Here is a 25,126-nt window from a genome sequence, read left to right on the forward strand (position 1 = left end):
ACGCGGTGAGAGCCATTGTTGCGCCGATCCGGAGCGCGCTGTTCACACATGCTCGGAATGAAATCATCACAGACATTGCTGGCGGGAAATTAAAGCCTTTTGTGTGTCAATGGTGTAAGGCTTTTTTTATTTACTTTTGTCTGTTATATTATATTAGCCTTTAGTTTCTTTTCTATTTAATAAATCAGATGACTTTACAGCTATTGAGGTTATGTGATAGAAAGTTGTTAGTTTTGTGATAGACACCATTGTGATAAGTTAGGTTATCCCGTCTTGTTGTATATCGCTTGTCGTAGGTCGCGCGACGGTTGATGAGAGCTCAGGCAAATGGAAGTGTTATTCGCAATAGTAGGAAATGGAAGTGTCATCAGTAGTAGCTAGAGCACTCATTTTCCAAATTTGGCCGAGTACGGAGCAACAACGACATGAGCGGAGAAGGGCAGTGTCAACAGTGGTGTGGTGTGCCGTGACGGGTAGCAGCGACTACGATTGTACCATTATTTTGTGGTAGAGGAAACACTTCGAGCAGGTCCCAAGACTTGTGACCTTGAGAGTAGGGTTAAAGGATCCTTTCAGAAAACACTCACCTTCCCTGCCAAACCCTTAACCTTTAAGGTTAAACAATTTATGATAAACAATAATTACAACACAAAACTTTATCAATAATTACAACGCAAAACATTATTGCACAAAATCAGTAACGCGTGACTGGCAGCGTGACGGTGTCCATGCTGCCTAACAAACAACTGAGCTCAAGTCATCACTGATACCTCCCCTCCACAATAACATAAATAATGAATGTTATTATCACCTGTAATTGAGGAACTTGTAACAGAAGCGTGCCTTGGAGGGGCCCAGTATCAAAATTAGTTGGGGGCCCAAATTAAGAGTAAAATATTCTTGCTCGAGAAACAAAAATGCTTGGTTAAAATAAATATGACAGTGACCTATGTATGATATATCCAATATTTGGGCGCACGGTTAACCCGGGAAAATCTGTGGATTGCAATATGCAATATATAATATAGTTCCAAGTATACATAGATAGATATCAGAAACTTTCAGATAGAGATTAAAAACATTAAAACGACTAAGTTGCATCGAGACGAGCTACTCTGTCTTAACCTTAAAGACAAAAAAAACAAGCTATATCGATGATATTTGCACTTTCTACATTAGCTGACATTTACGGCTAAATTATGAATATCGGTTTAGCTAAAAAACTACAAATGCAAATTGACTGCAGCACATCGAAGTAATTCGCTCGAGAAATGCATACCCACCGTCGGTTATTTTTGCAGTAAAAATTCTTCAATTAGCATATCGTATTGCAAAATTGTAGTTCTCTAGTTGAGGCCGGATTTTTTGTTCACAGCCTACGACGTGCTCGTATCTACGCCCACTGGTTTTTGCCTCCGTGCTTACAGATACTTTGCATCTCACACATTCGCAGACCGAGCCGCGGTACCGCAGGCATTCCGAGCAGCATTTCAACCGGTTTCGATCTCACTGCCTCCTGCATTACGTGTCCTATACCTACCTATTACTTATGCCTTCGCTGTGCGTTCGGTCTATTCTCTACAACAATACAACTAAATCACCAAGTGCAGGCGATTTATACATAAAACTATACGACAATGCATAATGGCTCATTATTTCATAATGACCGCATTAATAGGCAAACATGGTGTAAATGTGCAGTGTTAACTGTTAGCTACCGTGCGTACTACAAAAGAAAGTCCCTGTAGAAACGGTGTAGAACAAGCAGATTGCCTGTTTCTTACGTCGACATTTAAAATCAGATCATGATGATGATGAAGGGTGATTTGATTTTAAATGGAAAAATTATCTTCTACCACAGCGTCGGGTCAGTTGATAATTCCCGAAAGGCTTAACGAATTTAGCACAGAGATAAATTATGTCTAGTCTGGAGGTGCCTACCTACTAATTCGGACTAATCATTAATCACTTAGGCAACGTCCAATCTAGATATTCTCGGGAACGGGGTCAACGCTATGAGCACAGCTAGTGCCCGTAGTTACATTGTGTATTTAAAATATAAATTCACTAATCTTACAAATCATTTACATCGAAAGGTGTATTATAATTCCCCATTTAGCAACTTTCTTCAACAGAGGTAGCTACTAAGAGGTGGCGGCGCGGGTGTCGATGTCCCCCCGGCCCCCGCAGTCACAGCTGAGTGTTGCCAACAAACAGCAATGACCTGCCATCACCAGTCGCGAGTACAAGCTCACAATCAGTCGTACCTCCGCCGCGCGCCGATGGGACCCTCACCTGAATCCGCGCAAGGGTAACCGGTTCAGATTGCGTGTCAGAGTTATTAAAATCTACATTACCACGCGAACTTTTTATCAATGACTCACTCATTCGCAATCATTCTTTAATGTCAGGAAGTAGGTATAAGCGGGAGGTAGTAATCTGGTGATTATTTATCCTGTAGATAGATAATAACTAATCGAAGAGAGAAATAACGAACGACTCGACCGATGCTCATTGGATGTGCTGAATTATTAAATAAAAAGTATAGAATAAATTGATGCTGCAGCCAGAATAGTCTTTTAGTTTAAACTTTGCATTTAGTAGCCGTCTGTTGTGCAGTGTGTGGTCTAACATTGTCCTGAAGCAGCAGTTTAGCAGCTAGCTTGTCCATCACGGTTTGCACCACCAAACGCTCACAAGTATTTTTTTAAAGTCACATTATTAATCCTTCGAGCCGCTCTTGCATCGCATGGTGACACGATGGAACTAATACTCGTAAAGAACGCGATATTTTAAGGTTTCCATTTTGTAAACTGAGTGACGCAAAGAAAAAACCAAAACACAAACGCATCAGTCAATAGCTGATGCGTTTGTGAGAAATTGGAATTCCTAACCAAAGAGCCAGTATGATAAAACGCTAATTTCATGTGTGTGTAAGGATCTATTCGTAATATTAATTAATAGTCTCTCGGCTTTAAATAATTAAAATAATTATAACAAATACACACTATCTAATTGTTCACCCAGAGGCAAGGTACCCAATACGCTGGCGCTGTTACCTCTCTTGATGGCAAGACTTATCCTTTGAGTAAACAATGCACCAGCTTTTGAGTCACCTGACGCATGGATCAATTTGTCATATCGAATAGAATCTCAGTTGTTTTATAAGATAATAAGATAATCATCATCATAATCAGTCGTTGAACGGTCATTGCTTCACATATGCCTCTTGTAAAAAAGTCCAAATAACGCGGTATTGAGGCGCCCGTATCCAGCGGCTTAAATAAATCGAAATAGCCGTTTCACATATGCAGGCGTATAATATTGAAATAGTTATACAAGAATTTATAGAAAGAACTGCATGTTCTGCACAATCAATGACGAATATGAAGTTATAGAAAAATCCTCCGTGCTATTAAAATTAACCATCGATCGAATCGACTTATTGCCATTGTACGTCAGATCAGTTTCTACAAATGGCGGCTGAGATGTGCGCCGTACATGGCGACTGGCGTGTCGAGAGTTGTCTCCTGGGACGGCCTTTGTATGTAAATGTATCGATTATGTATTGCTTACGCGAGGCCTTTCGTCACGCCGCCGCGCGGGACGTCCTCCGATAGCTGCGTGACTTATTAATGCAGCCTTTGATTGTCTAATAACAGCCTTTGTGATTATCGGCACGTCTTGCGATGCTCGGCCGATAGTGATTGGAACGTTATCAGTTTTGTTTTCCACTTTCAGGAAGTGATTTATTTATTCCTTGACTGTGTGCGTGCTTACATTGCTTATTAAAATGACCAGTTCCTTCCTTATTAGAGAGGGAATTTAGAACTTGTAATGTAGGCAGTAGGTATAGACGAGCTTATCATCTTCATAGTTGCCAAACTTTTAATGGTTCACTACAGGATGGTCTATGAACGAGACCGTGCTTCGAGACACGAGAGTGTACTACATGTTTACATTGTTTTGAATTTGTTGAAGAATGACAATGTTAGTGTAAGCATGTTATTGTACAGCATTCCATGCAGTGAAAGTAGCACCCATTCGTTAAAACTTCGTGTGTAATCAATAACATCCACCACTTCCACAAGCCTCTAGACTATAGAACATACCTATTACGTAGACAGATCCTAGGACGTGGAGCAAGGACCTACCGAGCAAATCTGCGCGGGCCGAGGCAAGCCTGAGGTCTATTTTTACCCCGCGGTATGCGCGCGGCGCCGAGAGGTCGTCGCCCGGCCCTCCGGTGGTGTAGCACCGCGGAGTGCGGCCCTCTGTACAACTCGCGCACATTTGTGGAACAAAGACCAACTCTGACGTGACTAACGCTGCAATACCCCGATATCTTACTTCGCATAAACTGACCTATGTATAGGAGCTGGTTTTAATTTTATATTATGTTTAGTGTATGCTTTAGGTCCTTTTTATATTTTTTCGTAGTAGAAGTATTATGGCGCTCGTCTGGGGAAGTTCTATAACCATTCTGTGGTCAAACAGTATTGCTGTTCCACTCTGAAGTATATGTTGGTAGTCGAATTTATTACAGACATCAGAAGTCGGATCTTCACACGCCAATGTCTTGCATGTTTTTAGACGCTTGATACACTACGTCGTACTCCCTAGCTCGGTCTGCGACGTGTTCCTCGTTTACAGGCGAAGGTTTCCTGCTGACGGTGGACCAGATACTTAGTAACGGAAACGATACCAATTGACGCGAACTTTACGTAAGTACCTAATAAATCGAGCTTGAACACATTACTTTTCGAGAGGAATAGAGACAACAATACTGGCTCTAATTTAACAATGTATTTTGTCTTTTACCTACTTACCTACAGGTTATCGCGGGTGCTGCATAAGCTAGCTAATTTCCACTCCGCGCACGCGCAGTGCCCGTATCGCATTGTGGTTATAACTAAATGCCTGTAGTGCGAGGAGAGTAGGTCGTAGATAATATTTTCCTCGGTCATTTTCATTTACCTATTTCAAATGGAAACGTGTTAAGTAACTGAATGACTTTGTTACAGACATTAGCCATTGAGAACAATAAGCAGTGACTCCGTCATATCTATAAGTCCGTTCACACAAAGTATCATTTCATTAAATTAGAAAAGAGGTCAAACAATAAGTAATTCAGCCAATCATACGGTAAAATATTTCCGTTACGCGGGACTTCAATAGTTATTTCATTAGATTCTATAGATGTATCTTATCTTGCAGAGAGTATAACTTTTCCTAGGTACAGACCGGCTAGTCATTTGACATAAAATTATGTACAATCATGTTTTGATTGTAAATTAGGTAATTTTGTAGGAAGGATTTGCAAGTGGTTATTTCATTAGATTACTTATCATTATCATGTTCAAGGAAGCGAATGTCGCGACCCCGAGCGCAGTAGGTGCCGGCACGACGACCGACGTACCAGGAAATGCGACAATGATGACTGCGACTATGATTAGTGTGACATTAGCAGGAGCTCTTGGAGGAAGCCTTGACGTTTTCAAATATACAAATCGAATTACAAGGTCTATCTATAGAATTATGTAAGTGATAGAAATTAACATCTACAAGTTTCCACAAAGTAATAATTATCTAAAAACTGGCAAGAATTTAATAAAAAAAGATTACAACTATTTCCGAGTTTATAATAAACATATCCGTACGAGTTTTAATCCAACATTCCGGAGATCCCTCAGTAGCCTCTCACCCCACAACTACTAAACGAAAAGCCTGTACTAGTAACACAACGCATGCTTTTAAGCTTAAACAGAAGTTCGAAATGTCGCACTACAGAGCCAACTCTATACCAATTGAATAACGACTAGACCTACTCGTATGCTCAGACCCAGCACGGGTCCACCACCTGCACCATCTATCTAAAATATTTTGAAAAAGAGAAAAGAGCTCTAATCTAGGAATTATTCTAAAGTTGCATACGCGATCCACTGGACGAACGAGGCAATTGCATTACTTAGACGTACAGATAATAAACATTAGATAAATCAAAGTAATCATTTTCATACAAAATATCCTACCCTTGTAAAGCAAGGCTTGAGAAACGTTGAATCGGAGTGACAAACACTTTTAGTAATTAAAGGAAGTAATGAACTACTCATAGTAAGAAATATCAATGTAACCCATAAATTATATGAGTAAGCAATAATAAGTAGCGAATACAATCATACAGCAACAATCAGCCGCCTACAGCACGTGACGCAATGCTTCAAACATTTATATACTTCATCTCTCATCGAGTAATTCTAGTTGCTACGTCTATGGAATATACTCCTACAAAGTAAGACCTTTCAATATTATTACTAATCATATTTCAATGTACCTACACACGATTAAACCTTGACTACATATAAATTAAATCCCTATCCTTACAAAACAGTTTAAAACCATTAGGTCGTTTACATATTTCATAGCTCAACCTAGAACTCGAAACAGGGGTTAAGGATATCGCCGCACGAATTGTTAGAGTAAATCCAATTGCAAATTATTTAATTGATGCAAAGGATTTATTTAGAACGCCTTGAGCTTATATGACTACGAGTAGGCCACCGCTACCAATTACAAGTAGATTTATCACGAAATGCTCTATCATAACGTCAGGAACCATAATAATTTATTATAATTTTCCAAAAGTAATTTTAATGCCTTATGTTGCATTAATTACCCAAAAATTCTTTTGACTCAACAGGAATTACAGGCATGTTTACAGATCTTTGTCAGTTTTCTGGGCCAACAAACAAAACATTCTCGGCCGCCTCGCCGCCTTCAACATAACAATGACATTCCGCTAAAGCGACAGATCCTATTTGCCCTTTGTTTTATCTAACTCCACTATAACCATAACTCTCTATAACTCAGCCCGATGCATAAATTAGGCTGTTAGATGAGTGTGTTGTACAAATATTGACTCGTTGACTCGTCGTGACTCGTAGTGACGGCGCGGCGACACCCGCGCGCCGCGTCCGGTCGAAAGACATTCCGCCACACTGAATAATATCACCATTTGCACACTTACCTACTTTATGTTTAGGTATACTTGTGCGTAAATGAGTAAAAGCTATTTTTAATAAATTAAATATTAATATTGTATGTATAATGTATATTTATCATTATAGGCTTTCTTGCGAGTTTTTAGGGGATTATTATTCAAATTTTGTACGATATAAGATTAACGACTACACCGATTTTGTCTGATTTAGTGATTAATATACACGCGAAGACGCTAAAACACAATTATTGTATATTAATTTTTGTGTAGAAGTCGGTTGATTTTTTTTTATTAATTTTTTTTTTCATTTTTAGTACCAACATACCGAGTGTAAGCAAACATTAAGCAAATATTAAGAAATTAGCTAAAACATTTTTTTCTTATGATTAGTACTAAGGACCTACAATCCCAATTTTTAAAATACTACCCTAACTCGCATACAGAATTTCACTCCCCATGCACAATATGAATATCCGAAAAAACGTGACATGTATCTTAACCCATGAGGAGTTCCTTTAACTGTCCTTCGTCTTCATTAGCAGATCCCTAATGCAGTCACAAGCACAACCCATCTAGGTGGAAATTTCTCATCAATACAAATTTATCTAGCTCAAACACAAAGTAGCTACTATGAACCGTCGAGGAATTTCCTTAACAGTACTTGGTCTTCATCACCAGAACCCTAATACAATTCTGAAAGAATTTATCAAATCGGTCCGGTAGTTGTGAGTTTATTCTTTACGTACTAAAATACAAAATTTTCATCTATAAAATATTAGAAGAATCTTTAAGAGGTATATCTTATATATCTCATCAAAATTCGGCTAAAAACGGTACATCAGCGGTCAAACCAGCTCTCAGGAGCGGAATTCCTTCCCCACGCCGCAGTCGGCGCGCACCGGTACAGTCGCTGACACTGGGTCAGCCAGTTTTTGTGCACACGACACAGCACACACAACACACATAACACACAACACGCCAAATGCCGCCGCTTAGCAAACAAACGACTATATGACACTACCCATGACTCAACTTTCGCTTTTATTTTGTTCTTTTATTACTAAAATAGTTTCACTCAGATATCACGTTTTGTAAATCACTAGAGGACAGGAAGCTGGCACGTTGGTTCCGTTGTTACTGGTGAGCCTGGGTGTGTGTGTGTGTGTGTGAACGCTCCAGCTAAGACTTCACTCAGGAGGCGTTTTTAACCAATTTAGTTTTAATTGTAATAGCAAATGGCTCATCTGATGCTTTGAAAAGCCATGATAGCTCAGTAAATATGACCTCTGCCTCCGATTCCGGAGGGTGTGGATTCGAATCCGGTCCGGGGCATGCACCTCCGACTTTTAAGCAATGTGCATTTTAAGAAATTAATTATCACGTGTCTCAAGTGGTGAAAATACACATCGTGAGAAAATCTGCAAACCAGAGAATTTTCTTAATTCTATTCGTTTGTGAAGTCTGCCAATCCCTATTGGGCCAGCGTGGTGGACTATTGGCCTAACCCCTCTCATTCAGAGAGGAGATTCGCGTTCAATAGTGGGTCGAAGATGAGTTGCTAATGATGATGATGATGATGATGATGATGATGATGATGATGATGATGATGATGATGATTTAGAGTTTCTTACAATTTGACAGGTTATGAGTAACAACTTGAAATTGTAAGAAATTGTTTCAATGGATAAATCATAAAATTAGTCTAACAACCTAATATAAAAATTGTTTCAAATTACACTTTAAGAACAAAGAAATATATTTCACTTAAAAAATCAGATTGCCACAAAATGTTCAATGTTTTCGACAAAATGAAAATTGCCCCAAATTGGAGGCCTTCCAGTTCGATGGCGTAACTTACACTAAGAAATATATTTAATGGATTAAAAACCAACAATAATAATAAAAACGGTTGAAGAAATAGAAACCACGTTTCTTAGTATTGTTGTTTTCATATTCTATTTGTATACAGAACCAGTTGCGCTCTACGGTTCCATCGAGCGACGTTCATTTTCAATGGAAATTTTGAAAATAAAAATATTCAATGTCCCTACTATTGCAGACTCTATCTCTGAGTTAGACTCGTCCATGAGCCGTAAATGAGTAACGAACCCCTACAAAACAGCCGTCAAGTTTTCTGTCATTTTGACAGATTCAACTAGCGGGATTGCAGGTTTATTTGATAAATGCCCGCGCGCATCTCTGGAACTTACGAAGATATGTGAGAGATAAACGATTCATTATTTAAGTTGCTGAACTGTGAAGGACAGCAACGTGAGGAACCTTCATACATGAGAAAGCTCTAACATATTCTCGAATTCTTCTCGTGGGTGAACACCATAGAAATAGTTTCTTGTTCTCTGGTGAATGCGTTGTACTATCGGCACTGATCCTTCTCATTCTGACTGGAAATGATTCTGAGTGAGCCGACGAAGTAACTGTGCATAGCTATTCCCTGATTTACTTCTATTTAATGATTAACCCATTACCTTCGGTTAAATTAATGAGTGAATGACAGGATTTTGAACATAATCGATTCTTGACTATATTTAGTTGTAGTGGAAGTGGTTGACGACATATTCGTAGGCATATTCACGTTAACGGATTTCCTCCGGGATCGTACATGTTTATTAAAAACTCATTAATTTCGACATCTACTAAGTTTGTGAGAAAAAAATCCAGCAGAGGAAGCATTTATTGCGCTGATTGCGTCGCGGCAGTCACAGGTACCTACTAGCTACGACGAACATTGCAGGGTCTGCTACATTCTGTAGTTCGTAATATATAGGTACCTAATTGTGCTCAAGGCTGCCGTATATTACTAGGATTCCGTTTATTTAGGATTCGGTTTTCAATCTGCTTTTGCGGCGGTTTAATGCCAGAGCATCTCTATATAGTTTTACAAGTTATTATTAAACTTGCCCTGTAGGTGTGTATCTGTGGGTCCAATCTTTTAGCAAATTTCCAAATTAAACTAAAAGTTCGCAGGTTCTATTACTCGATGCTGTAACTAGGATTAGTTACTTACGGGCGCATTCTTTATCTGTTAGAAATACAAACATAAAACTTAACTTCTTTGTAGAGCATTTTTAGAAAAACTGCTTTTAAATACATATCTTTCACTACCTACATATTTGTTTTAACAAAGGTTGTACATTATTACACAGGTACACAGGTAGGTACACTAGTCAGAAGTTCTACTTGTTGTTTTCAATTTCAATTTTAATTTATTTAATTGCAGATTGTATTTTACCCGGTTTGGAACACTTCAACAATTTTTATATGAGATTGCTGATTTATAACAGTAGGAAAACCTGTAATATGTATGACATAACGCTACTGCGTTCTCGTGAACAACATCTGCGTGCAGTGGTGCAGTGCAGTACTCCACTTCCTATCAATCACGGCGCCGAGCGATGCATCACTAATGAGACGTAATAAAGTGATTAGATACATGTATTCATGATATACATCACTTCTTACCGTTCGGGAAATTAGGATGGTTTTTTGACGACACGTCAACGCTTGACTGCATCTCGTCTTGTAGCAAGTTACGATGTCTGCACAGAATCTCGGCCGGGCTGTTTATTTATTTTACTTTCTTGTTTTTTTTCTATTATAAAGAACCATGTAATATATATAATACTAATACTAGCGGATGCCCGCAACTTCGTCCACGTGCAATTTACTTTTTCCCAAATCCCTCGGGATCAGTGGATTTTTTCGGGATAAAAAAAAATTGAGATAGATTATAGTGTGGATTAGCCTATGTGTTCCAGACTATCTCTTCAAATTTCAGGCGATTCGGTTCAGTAGCCGAGGCGTGCAAGTGTAACAAACACTCATACCATCAGAATCATAAGGTTTTCGTAAATCTCGTGAATCCATGGATTTTTTAGGATAAAAAGTAGCCTATGTGTTAATCCATCGTAAAATCTACTTCCGTTCCAAATTTCAGCCAAATTGGTTCAGTAGTTGCGGCGTTTAAGAGTAACAAACATCCAAACATACATCCACACAAACTTTTGCGTTTTTTATATTTTTACGAAGACAAAGCGGTCAAGTAATTAAAGTTTTATATATATAATGTGACCGAACATGGGAAATGAATCAACAAAAAGAATGCAATAATAGACCAAGTAATGAGATTTACCGCCAAGTGACTAAGTGGTTCAGCTAAAAAGAAAGACATCATTTCCTTCAGTTCTGCGATAACTTGGAATGAACTGACATCTCATAACAAGCCGACGATTAAACGCTTCGGCGGTAGCCGGTAATCACTCATTATTATTATCAATTATTATCAATTTCATCTGCCAGCGCTCTACATATTCCTCGCTCATCATATCTTTTATTAGTTGGGTGATAGAAATAATACAAACATTCATCATTAATTTTGTGAATAAATATTAATTATTAGAAAATTCTTGTAAACTAGCAGAATTTTGCGTTTTTACCCGCGTAGTTTCCATTACCATTTAAATACGGGGATTTACCTTGAAATAACATAAGCACTTACTCAAACCTTTCCTAAAAATGCGCATTCAAATAATTTAAACTTAAACCGTTTCAGCAGGTTTTCCCAAGTTATGTCATTTAGGGTGAATACAGAATTTCCTTATATGTCAGAATAAAATGTTTTTGTGTTGGATAGTCCATAACATATCGACACAAATTGTAAGATTAATAAGTAATATCTCTTTCAAAGGCTCCGTAACAGCCGAAGTTACGTAACAGTCGTGTATGAAGGAATAGTTGCTCCACTATAAAAGTTTTGAAAGCGTTTCCTTCGGACGAATCGCAGTGACTATTAAGAGCATCTGATACCAATACTAATTAGTGACACAAACTAACGAAATGTATGGCAAATATATGAAATACATACAGTGCACACAGAGGCACCCGGCGAGCACACAGCGTAGAGAGGCTCTTCTGCAACTGTTGCACAAATGCTCGCCGGCTCTTGACCCACATACACACACACGCACACACACACACACACACACAGCACTTGCTCGTCGGGCCATATTGTTTCATTACATTCCGCGATTAATTGTTTTGATATTGCCTATAAAAAGTTATTTAATTTTGTATACTGCTAAGGTAACATTTGTGTACACAAATTACCAAAATGAAAGTCACATTTTTTTACAGATCCAACAGACCCTATGCAATACAAGAAAAGCTTACAGTTTATGAGAAAATTATGTTTTTTTTTTAAAAAATTCTGATAGTCAATATTCTGGTAGGGAGCTATCACGGTTCATGAGATTCAGTCTGGTGACAGACAGACGGACGGACGAACAGCGGAGTCTTAGTGAAAAGGTCCCATCTTAATCCTTCAGGTACGGAAACCTATAAAAGCTCACACTGTTCTGTGCGCTGGCACTGCGTACGGACTGCTCGTCGCTTGCTGCACGCGTTGGGTTGTGTCTTGTGACGGAGATATAGTCTGTGCTGATACAGTACCGCACACACACGTAACACCAGTTCACATATTTGATAAACATTTATGGCTCCAGTTCCGAGCGACGTGTAATGGAGTGTTGAAAGGCTTTAGAATGACTGACTGACTGAAATGACGACGCGAACGCAGACTGGTCAAGAATAATAATAATATTTAAGATGTTATCATTATGATTATGTTGTAAATAGATATTTCAGTTTCGAAATAATATCTTCCTTTACCCAAATATTTTTACAGTGACATAAGTATCGACATAAAAGCAATCTTCCGATAATGATCTCATTGAGAGGCTGGACTCAGCGTCCTGAGGTCAAGAGTTCGATCTCTGCACGAATTATTGTCGGTCCCACTCAAACAAAATTTTACGACTAAGTGGAGAGAAAGGAGAATCATTATCATCATCATCATCGTTATCATCATTAGCAACTCATTTTCGGCTCACTATTGAACTCGAGTCTCCTCACAGAATGAGATGGGTTAAGCCAATAGTTCACCACGCTGGTCCAGTGCAGATTGTGGTCCAGAAATCACACATGCACATAATCAAGAAAATGGTCAGGTACGCAGGTTTCCTCATGATGTTTTTCTTTCACGATTTGAAACACGTTAATTTCCCAAAATGCACAGAGCTGAAAAGTTGGAGGTGCATTCCCCGGACTAGATTCGAACCTACGCCCTCCAAATCGAAGGCAGAGCCACTGGGCTATCACGGCTCTCACGAAAGAAGAATACAGGTCATATTTGAAAGGTAACAACAATTCGGAATCAGGAAATTGTTGTTCTCCAAAGAAGTCAACATCCAGGAGATAAATTTGATGGATACGATAATTAATAGATTTGGAATTTATTTCTATTTTTGTCTGTGTGTTACAACATCAAAAACGAAGTGTAGATTAGTTAGAGTAAAGAGTCTCGCCGATGACACAATTACCTTGGCCGCGCGTAACCTCGTGGGAGCGGGCGCCGAGGTTGTGCGCAATGAGCGATATGCTTTCCCACTTCTGATACTTTCAGTAGAGTTACTTAGCGGCCAATGAGTCATTCTAATCATTTAGATATATTTTAAGAGTATAATAAAGGAACATTTAATTGAATATCGCAACATTACATGTTTACTTTTTTCCAATCGAAAGAAAAAGAATAGGGAAATCCTCAATGAACATCGGAAAAATCAAAAAAATCCATATTCTAAAATTAATATCGAAGTTTACGGGCTCAGTTAGGGAACTAATGTACCTAATGTTTTGAGTGCAGTGTTACAAAAAATAACTCAATCGCAGCAGACTACAATAAACTATACACTGCAGACAAAACGCACAGCCGAGCGTGTGAGAGTTGCGCAAATGAGTTTATAATACCCAGCCTATACGCTAATAGTGCCTAGGACCCGAGTGACAGACATGTGCAGCTCGTAGTCATATTACAGTGAAAGCTAGTGATGTCTTGTGACTTTCGTAATTTCCACTTTATCATAGCTGAAAGTTCGTCAGCTCATGCTCCTACTATAGCTACCTACGTACGGCAGGTAACTAGGTATTATAGTGTGGACTTTGGAAGGCAGGTCACAAAGCTATCACCAAATTATTAGCTCGTAGTACGTAGTACGCTCGTTACTTCCCTTATTAGAATGTATGAGCCAAATATTGGGAGATACGTTAGAACCACTTTTTCAACAGTATGGCAGTTCTTTTGATGATGGACTCAGAAGGTGGCCTGAAACTCTTAAACTAAACAACATATCAAGGAGTTTGTGTTTATTAGTGGTCACTTTGGTGTTACATAATGAAACACAATGATAATTGAAGATGTTCATAACATAAGAACTTCGGAAGTGAATAAGGCAAAAGTCATGTTTGGTCTCGTTGGATTTTTCTTGGCGAGTCTCTGGTGCTTACATAAAGCTTAAAGCAGGATGCGATCAAAAAGGCTATTTTTAAATAAATGAGTGTTATATACCTCACATACATTATTTTCGGCATTGCGATGATATCACAATGTTAGACAAAATCTGCTTTAATTTTTTGCTGTGAATAATGAGCGAACCTAAAAGCACACATTTGTTCCGCGCACTACGAAATATGAAAAGGTTACAGATGCCACCGTTATCTTACGGTTACGGTACAGACTACAGTCAGAGTACCTACAGTTACACTGTGCTGAACTTCACGATTGTCAGTGTCCGAAAACATGTAGCCTATTGTTGTTTAAAGCCTAGATCTCAATTATATGAAACCAACCAAATAACTTCTCGTGTTTTAGGTCCTTGGTCCCACCTTGAGTCTGTACATATCTAGAACAATGTTTATTTTTTAAATATTGACTAAGAATCTAAACAAATTACAAATCGTTGATGTTTAATATTTTTCATTGCCATGTTCAGCCAATGCCAAGCCAACAAGGCAAAAGTTTCTTCTCTCTCTTACATTTTGGAGATTATTTACACTTGTAATAAGGTGGGGTTTAGTGAACTTGTCAGATAATTACCGATCGACGGGCTGTTGTAACAACAGCTTCCATACCTCGGGCTACTTATATTGAATACAAATTAAAATCCAATAATCTTATTACAAGCCGGGCCTCATATTTGAATTTCCTTTTCGACCGAATTCATATTGAGACTAGCCATATACGCAGGAAATTTATTATAGTGCACAAGTGCATACACAACACGTGCACTCTCTTTTCATTCACTTTCTCCTCCTCCTCTCTCCGAGACACGGTGTGTATACCAACCACAACGACCCCAAGCTACTATTTCTTTTTTTTTTGCTGAGCTGACCCGAGACTCGTAATTATCCGTGGCCAAACTAACCACGGGACCAATGAGGCACTTAAAACAAAGGCAAGTCAAAATCTGTAATCAAGCAGTCAGTTGTCCAGCGGGCGTGTAATGCATCGTGTATGATTTGATGTAGGTACTATAGAACGATCACTGCCCGCGTACAATTTGTCGCGGCTACAATACATATGGCCCCGCTGTAGCCGACCGCAGCACTCGCGCGTGTAACTGTACACAAGTTGGACGAATACGGTTGTTTCGTCAATTGCGCAACAGCCGGAGCGCCCACTAACGGTCACGAGCATGGCGCTCGCAACTGATCAATATTGAATCAGCTCGTAAATTATTTTTTATGATCAAATAGAATTGCGCTACACTAAATTATGTCTGAAAGCGAGTATGTTAGCCTGACTAAAATGCTTTTAGTAATAAATCACTGTTTAGGCAAAGAGATTGTTGGATTCTATCTTCATTGATGAATTGTAATATCTACTCCTTATATTTCAAATTTAATTCCACTTTAGCTTAATAATAATGGCTATGTAGATAAACATAAGCTATACAATTAGTAAATAAGGGAAACCAACGTGGGCGGAACGTGGTGGGAGTTAACAAATGGTGTCAAATGTAACAACACAAACAAAAGCTAGTGTTAGTTGTGTGTCGTTTCATTGTGTTGAAAGTAAGAGTAATGTGACCATAGCTAATAATTTGTTTTCACTTTCAAAGTAATAATAATCTGTGGAATAATATTTTAGTCATTTATGTGATGTCGCGCAGAATTCGAAAGTCGAAAGGGGGACATCGAGGCTCAACGGTCGAGCTCAGCATGAGCTCAGCGTACGTACACTAGGGTTGCCATTTTTTAATTTAATTGTAGATTTTATTGTAAACAATAACTTCAAAATTAAATATTATATTTTTTACCCAAAATAGGTACTTTTTGTGTTGGCGTTGTTTCTCGACATGACTCTACAAAAAGAGAGATAGAAACGAATTGAAGTTCATTACAAAATAGCGCTATTGGGAAGTAACCTCGATTTTTTTTTATCTTAACAATTTTTTTATATAGTAACAATCAATATTATCATTTCTTTTGTGAAAACGTCAGGTTTACAAAAAAAATAACAAAACTACCAAAAAATATCATTGCTTCAAAAAAGGTATCGTGAACATTGTTGATTTGTCTTAAATCTCTTATTGAATCACAAAAATATACAAACTCTGAAAATTATAAAGAGGTAAAATTTGCAAGTTCGTAACATTCTTTGAAAGGGGTAATCTTCGGAACTACTGATCCGATTTCAAAAATCCTTTCACCAGTAGAATGCTACGTAATGCTACGCTAGAATGATACGTATCGGGTATTGCTATGCTATGTTTTATATCATATTAGACTATCACAGTTTTTGCTACAAGTCGGACCAAAACTCCTCTCTTAAACAGACTTATTCGCAGGCGCTGTTTAACCATTGTGTGAAATTCAAATTAAAGTATGGAGGCTTTATGTACTTTTAAAAGTTCAACAAAAAATTCCGCGACACCTTATATCCTTATATCTTCTATAAATTAGCAGATATAGTACCTTTTGTGTTTTAAATCATTAATAAATCGTCATTATTTATACAAGCAAACTTAAATCTAGAAAGAAGAAGGATAAATAGGATACTTTTTGTCGCGAAAATAAAATCAGACAAGAGGTAGAAAGTTTGTTGGAAAAGTCCTTCAATTTTCTTGATTCAGCGAGACCTTGCGAGCCGCGTGGGAGCAACCTTGATACGAGCGAAGAAAGCGCCGGCACCTTAGTCGGCACACTGCCAATGTCATTGGAAGCGATTCAAATTTCGAACGTTTACGTTTATTACTCTTTGGAGCGTCTCGTCTTGAATGACAATTTTGTGCAATTTGAAAATCGAACGGATTAAAGGTGCGGCTTACGATCTGGTATTTGGGTATTCGGAGCGATCTCGATTCTTTCCAGCCTATGTTTACTTTTTTTTCGTGAAACCAACCAACGTTTTTACTTTACGGCTTAAAAAGATTACTTTTTTTACTATTAACAAAAATTCGGATTTCATGGAAACATAATTTACTTTCTAGTTCCACAGTTTTTGAAGTAAGACTACCTATTCCGAGTTACAAACTACGTACCCACATAAACATAGAATTTCACACGCAGTTGTAGGTAAATTCTATGAAAGCAAAAGTAACGTTTAAATTGTACTTGAATCAATTTAGTAAACATTTATTTAATGACTGTGGCTCGACAAACAGAATTAGTTATGCAACAATAATATAAATATCGCATTATGTACTCAATACTACAAAAGTATAATTAAATATCTACATAGAGTGAGTAATACTTTAAATATGTAAATGTATCGAGAAATGAGTCACTGAAACATTAAAATTATTTGTTTTAGACTCAAGTATATCTTGGTGTTTGTTTTGTCGTGCTCGTACGTCGGTTTGTATTGTTTTTGGTTTCGCTTTCGTTGTCCAAGATGTGGCGACACGGTTTGTTTAGACAATTAGAAGTTCCTGGTTGTCGGTCGACTTTCTGTTTCTGTCAATGTTGTCAATATAATAATTCCTAATTCCTAATCACATGTGGCGCTTCAGACGCTTGGCGGATGCAAAAACTGTAACCTAACCAAAAATGCGTACCGCTATTATTCATACGACACTAAAGATATTTTTAAGAATTGATCTGCTTCTTCTTTAAGTGCCGTATCCTGTATGGAGGTCGGCGACCATTGGAGGATATTCAAACTTTACAAGAAGCTCGGAAGAATGAAATCTTGCTCAGCCCGTAGTACTTGCGGAGATTTTTGAGCCAGGAGGTGTATCAGGGCCTGATCTTTAAGCCAGGAGGTTTGTCAGGGCCAGGTCTTTGAGCCAAGAAGTGTGTCAGGGCCAGATCTTTGGGCCAGGAGGTGTGTCAGTGCTAGATCTTTGACTTCCTTGCCATGCAGCCTTGTATTACACGCTGCAGGATCCGATATTTGTCCTGAAGTATGATGTACCTGAAGTCTTGAAGTAGGTAGGTACCTATTGTAGTTTACTACGTTTAATTTCAGAACTCCCAATTTTTTGGCAATCTTCTGCAGCACCGTCTCTTATCCTCGATATTCATTTATACTGACTTATTTGACTAATCTGAAGTGTGTATTTTGGTATATGCAATACTTTATAGAGATAATAAAAATTAACATAGAATTCAACTAACTTCATTCAGAAAACCCAGAAGTAGGTTAATCTTCAACAATGAGCAGATTTTAGCCACGACAAAACCTCCACTCGGTTTTGAGAACAATCAGTCATTTCCGCGGTGCATTAGTCTCTGTTTTTACACGATTCAGCCGCCGCGTAGCGTTTGCGGTGACACGTGACAGTGTCGCATCCATAGATTTAAGAGTCGGTACAAGTACATTATAATTCTCTGGTAGCATCATTTCTTTGACCGCTTTCCTCAGGCGATGGCGACGCACCAGCCACAAACTATACCTGTGTATATATGTATTCTGTAGTAATATTATAAAGCTGAAGAGTTTGTTTGTTTGTTTGTTTGATTGATTGAACGCGCTAATCTCAGGAACTACTGGTCCGATTTGAAAAATTCTTACAGTGTTACATAGCCCATTTATGGAGGAAGGCTACAGGCTATATTTTATCCCCGCATTCCTAAGGGAACGGGAACCACGCGGGTGAAACCGCGCAGGATCAGCTAGTTTGATTATATACATCGTCGCTGATTTTAAGGCAATATTAAAATTCGGGCTAATAAAGTTTTTGTTCAAATTGCAATGAAATATCAAAGAATCCTTGGTAAAGTATGTACCTACCAACCATCTTTTATTTATTAACGAAATCCATTTTCCGTTTTTGTAATAATTAAATATAAGATCGAAAGTATGTAATGAGTCAAACGCCTTGGTACAGTTTGAGCGAGTAACATCGCAAACTAGATCAGATGTAATGATATAAGTGCTGACTGCTGCCGTAACGGTCCACGCATTCCTTGTAACGGGGAAGGCTGCTTTGCTTCATGTTCTATATCTACTATTGACTACTAGTAGACATTAGACATTGAGGTTAGGTAGGAAGACGGCCTTGTTACAACAGCCCAGATGCCTGCCAAAGTTTCTTAATAGTACTGTAGAAGCGAATCTCAGATGCGAATATAAGCTTGCTTGTTCGTTACATCTAAATTACTAAACCGATTTAAAAAATTCTTTCACCAGTGAAAAGCTTCATCATCAGCGAGAAACTTAATATATTTTATCCCTGTATTCCTTGGAGAATGAGAACATCGCGGGTGAAACCGTGGAAGGTCTGCTAGCAGACAAGAATCCTCCAAAAAGAGCCGGCCGCGTTGTCTTTTTATTTATAGCTATCGGGAAGGCGGATGTCAATATGGCCAAAATAATAGGTACATATCAGATATCTGAGAGCCTGCTATCAAAGCGGAGGTGCTTCAAAAACGCAATGTTTGTTCATAAAGGTGTCCTTAATATCTATAGGTAATAATTGAACGAAATCATACAAAGAACTTTTCTGTACCTACAACTACATGTCCTAAATAGTTTGCTGCTGCGCTACCGTTACAGCTGCCGGACAGTCACTCCGAATTACAATTAAAGTCCCGTTCCGATTATGATCTACTCACTAAAACTAAACCAACATCATTTTAATTACGCTCCAAATTACGTACAACGTCGAGTTACAATTGAAAAAGTTACAATTAATTTAATGGAACGAAATGACTCTGATCATTGCTAACCGAATAATGCAGCGCCGTTTAATTTATGCATTTTGAAGTTTGAACTAGATTCAGTATTAAGTACGCAATAAGTAGGTCCGAATACCGTAAGTCTACATCTTTGTACAGTTCGAATGAGATAAGCCAAACATACGAGCAACATTGAGGAAAATTGACGATCATAAAAATAACTCTGATGTTTGCTTTCTTTCGTATCTTCTACAGACTACTCACACTGCGCTACTTATATCCAAAACAGATTCTTCAGATAATAACAATACCATAGTCAGTGAAATACGACCGACAAGGTTACCTACATGAGCGAATGTAGCTCAGAGTTCAGCAATACAGCACAAAAGCGAATTAGAATCGGACACCAACACAAATCAGTTTCGGATCCGCAGATAATACTCGTGTGGAAAACAATAGCTTTCCGCCCGGCCGCGCAGTTGCACAGTGTTAGTTGCACCATGTGGTACACTAATCAGCACAATTTGTGGCCCGTTTGCGCTGTAGTGTAGCGTGGGCCAGTAGCCATGTGGTAAGTCGGTTCTCTTTCTACAATAGCAAACGCTACGAAAATTAAAAAATGTATGGGAATGACATTTGCTATCGACAAGTCATGTGATAAAGTTGTCTATCTGATTTGTCATTCCCATACATTTTGTAGGTACGTTTTCGAAGCGTTAGCGTTTGTAGAAAGAGAATCGACGTGCCACGTGGGTAAGGCGCCAGTACTCTCGATCGGCTGCTAACGTCGAAGTGCATATTTTCCGCACTGGTTGTTCTGCACGAGGTCTGCGCGTGTAGTCGTGTTGAATTTAGCAAAACGTGAACATTAACCTTACCGAAATATATATGTTTATCATATTAGAATCATTTTATTTTATAAAATACTCATTTTTATACAAAATTCACTGGTAAATGTAATTGTTTTAAATATCTCACTTAATCCAACTATATTAATAATGTAGGTGTTTAACTTATTTTGGATGCCTAATATGAATTTTTCTACAAATCTTCTCAACACCAATGTTCCAATATCTTTAAAAACTTCATATTTTAAAAAAGGAATTTCTGTTTTATAACTGTACACGTATACGTGGGTATTCGTTCACGTTCAAATGTATACGGGTTTCTCAATAACTGCTGTTCTGTTTGTCTGTCTTGTCTGGCTGTTCATGTTCGGATGCATGTGCTAGCTAAATTATTTGAATGCAGGATCGTTTTTTTTTACAAAAACGTAGGTATATCATTTAAACATTTAATATTAAGTTTTTATAACATCAATTTTTATAGTAATCATTGACGGAAAATGGATTATCACCGCCTATAAACAAAGAAATATTTCACACGGTTAGCAAGGTACACGTTTCTTTACAAGATAGCCCTTGACTACAATCTCACCTGATGGTAAGTGACGATACAATCTAAGACGGAAGCGGGCTAACTCGTTAAGAGGAGGATGAAAATCCACAACCCTTTCGGTTTCTACACGACATTGTACCGGAACACTAAATCGCTTGGCGGTACACATCCTATAAGTGACCCCTGACTCCATCCACTTAGAGGCTAGATGTTAAACCTCATGACACTTGTGCTCTTCAAAACGAAACACATGACGGCAGAAACAAGCACAGCGGTAGTACTCCTCCGGACGAACTCTATCACAGAAAGCTCTACTACTGTACTCTACATGTATACTGCACGAGTCAAGAGTTACTCCAGTGACCTCATTGAGGCCTCGTATCGGTGCTCCGTCCCTCTCGCGCGGTCTGATCTGCTCCGTTCCCACAATCAGCACACACTATTATTCTGTACGACTCTCTATTTCCATTCATTTATTTATTCAAACGAATCTCACACCGTTCGCTACTACACTAACAATGGCGCGTAAAAACTGTGGAGCAATTGGACGTTTATTAATTGTTGATACATTTATTATCGGGGTACTGGTAGGTTGCTTATTGCTTGTTAGAGGCCAATATGGAAATAGTGTCAGTGGATATTTAGTATTCGGCTCTTATCTATACTAATATTATAAAGCTGAAGAGTTTGTTTGTTTGTTTGTTTGTTTGTTTGTTTGAACGCGCAAATCTCAGGAATTAATGGTCCGATTTGAAAAATTCATTTAGTGTTAAATAGCACATTTATCGAGGAAGGCTATACTTTATATTATCCCCGTATTCCTACGGAAACGAGAACCACGCGTGTGAAACCGCGCAGCGTCAGCTAGTTAGTCATTAAAATTGACTTAGATTTTTTTAAAGATTGGTGCTTTCATTTATTTCCATCCTAAACTTTTTGACTAAACCCAGTTACAAATGGGAGATGGATTCATTTAATAACACAAGCAAATAGCCATTGTTGCTATTTGCTACCATCCAGTGACGTTTAGAGCTAGCTAGAGTTAATGATCGTACGCAATCAATAATTTACATTCATTTGACATTAGAGCCGGTGGGCATTCGGCGGCGGCATGAGTGTCCAATGAACCAGAACCGCTGCGTGCATTGTGTCAGCGACGGAAGCTTTGCTGTGTGCAGCGACGCCGCTTCCGGCTTCACCGGCGCCGGGAATATTTGAGCAGGCGCTGCCTCGACAGTGGAGCGTCGTTAGCTTGCGAGTTCGCATCGGACTTATTGCGTTTTTCTTTCTTCTCACAAATTTTCAGTAGTAATCTGGAGTTAGGTGATCGATGGTGCTTTATAAGCTATCGCCATGATCAGATATCTAGAACTATAATATATCGATTACAGATTCAGATTACTGAACTTACAAATGGACACTTTTTAGCTAAATTCTTAAGTGTGATGGACCTTAATTTATACAAAGCTTCACTTACCCTGATTATCATACTAATAACATAATTATACTGCGAGTCTTACTTCATCCACGTTTATCAATCATTTCAAGTTTGGCGTGATTTATATTTAAGTAACTCGTAAAAAGGATAATTTATAGGTAGTTACGTTTGACATTGACCAACGCTTGGTGACGCTTGGTGTCATATTGGTGTAAAACAAATACGCCTGGAACTGATAACGAATTGTCCGGCATTGAGTCGCGGACGCAAGGCCCCGACGTCGCCTTCACGACACCGGCCGGCGCGCAGCGCGTCCTAGCCCGGCTCGTGGACAGCTCATTACCGGTGTGATGTGACATACTCATCTGTGAGGTGATAACACATTAGTCCAACAACGCAGATGTTATCTCTATTTATACTGATGCGGCACATGATCGTCGGATTCGGAAGTCCTTACGGAAAGTCTTTTAGCGTTAATGTTTAACGTGTCTAACCCGAACAGCGAGAGTGTGGAATGCTCTGCCATTCAGAGACCGTTTTTACATTGACTAGGTTAGCGCTTGGCTGCAACTTCACGCCTGATCATGAGCGCAAATATAGATAGGCCTCTTGAAGGGAGTTATGTAAATACTGCCTCTACCTCGAGCCATCATCATCCAGCGGCGGATGGCTCCCTACAATCCACTTGATACCGTCGTTCTAGCTAGATGGAGACGCGCCAACACTTCGCTTTAAGACACGAGTCGCCATTTCAGCACCTCATGAACCCAACCTCATTGAACTTCTATTGCCACTTCAGCTTAGCGACTCGTCGAGCTATGTCAGTGATTTTGATACTGCGATTGAAGCTCGTTCTATTGCCAGCGGTGACTGAGCCTTCTAATGAACCTCTTAGCGATAAAGTCTCGGATCCATCACATGACATCCGAATGATGTATATGTATCTATATTAACCTGTCGTTATCGTGCATGTATTCCAACCACGTATGACCAGTTTGGAAACATCCTTGTAATCCGCGAAGGTTGCGTAGGCAGCAGTGATGTACAAACGTCACAATTGCATTAGCCGGCGGGAGCATGTTGTAGCTTACCTGCTGCGAGCGTGACTGAGGTTGTTACACCGTACTTTGCGATTGGATGCGCATCGTCCATGAGGTATTTTTGTTGTGAAACAACGCTTCTCTGGTGCCTGATACTGACTGACTTAGGTAGTCCTGATACTTTGACGTATGCTAATGGCGGCACTTCGGCTTTACAGTCTGGAGAGTGCAGAGAGTAATAAGAATAGAAGAAAATGAATGAAAAATTAAATATAAGAACACGAGGAATACATTAGTGAGGCACAGTGTGCCGGCCGATGTAATTTATCCTTAACCCAGGTCCATGTTGTAGGTACGCGAAAGCTACAGTTTCAATGTTGTCCCTCATATTACATGGTTGTCCCACATTGTATTATGTATCCTTATGATATTATCTACTTTATCCAAGAAATTGCAATGAAAGTTGACAGTTACGGTATACGATGTATACCGAAGGCTAGTAAATAAACATGATAGCGACCTACTTTAGTATTTTTTATGAACTCGACCATAAAGTTGTAAGCGAACGGTACTCGTAATCCTACGTATGCTACCACTGAGTACTTTATTTGTTACACACTTCGTACGTTTGAGGTCGTATGATCTTATATGGAAAATTATTTTGTGCATTTTATTAGAAAATATTAACGGTCACTATAATTGTGTGTTCTCTCAGGGAAGCCTTAACCCTAGAGAGTGCGTCCCCAAGGTGGCGGATAGGGGAATGCCCGCTGGCAAGAAAGCTGAAGGGTAGGAGATGTAAAATACCTCCCGTGGACCAAAAAGGCCGGTGAGAAAACTCCGTTAACAAACCCAACCTCGGAGCTCCGTCGACATATTCGACGAAAGAGGTCCTAGGTTGTGATGGGCGCTCAGGTCGGAGCGTTCATTAGAGCGGCGGCGGAAGAGCCCGCAAGGGCCAACGGCAACGTTCAAGTCTTCCAGGAAGATTACGACCTTGGTGTCAGGTGGCAACCGACCGTAAAACATAAGCCAAAACAACCATACCAATCATGAGGCACAACAAAACTAAAGTAACGATGAAGGCTAGGGCGTCCCCCTTAAGCGACGAAGAACATGGAGCTGCAACAAAACCTAGGGCGTTCCCCTCAAGCGACGAAGGAGCAAAACACAGCTTAGTGACAATGTCCGAGGTTAGGGTTGCCACCTGGAATATTGGTACTATGACTGGACGCAGTGCAGAACTAAGCAGTATCCTTGATCGACGTCGCATAA

At 39.1% G+C, this 25,126-nt stretch overlaps 1 protein-coding gene across 2 annotated transcripts in view; it reads right to left on the reverse strand.

Moving 5' to 3' along the window:
* The window catches only part of LOC112045066 (ATP-binding cassette sub-family G member 8), a 53,044-nt gene that overhangs the window by 21,824 nt on the left and 6,094 nt on the right, over positions 1 to 25,126 (reverse strand). The window contains exon 1 of one of the 2 annotated variants that reach the window (XM_052882592.1): positions 19,069 to 19,079. The exons of the other annotated variant lie outside the window; for it this stretch is intronic. The gene's annotated coding sequence lies outside the window, so the exon portion shown is untranslated. Of the gene's footprint in view, positions 1 to 19,068; positions 19,080 to 25,126 lie in introns of those variants that run through there. 2 annotated transcript variants of the gene reach the window in all.

The sequence above is a fragment of the Bicyclus anynana genome, chromosome 7, assembly GCF_947172395.1.
Source record: "Bicyclus anynana chromosome 7, ilBicAnyn1.1, whole genome shotgun sequence".
Taxonomy (NCBI): Eukaryota; Metazoa; Arthropoda; class Insecta; order Lepidoptera; family Nymphalidae; genus Bicyclus; species Bicyclus anynana.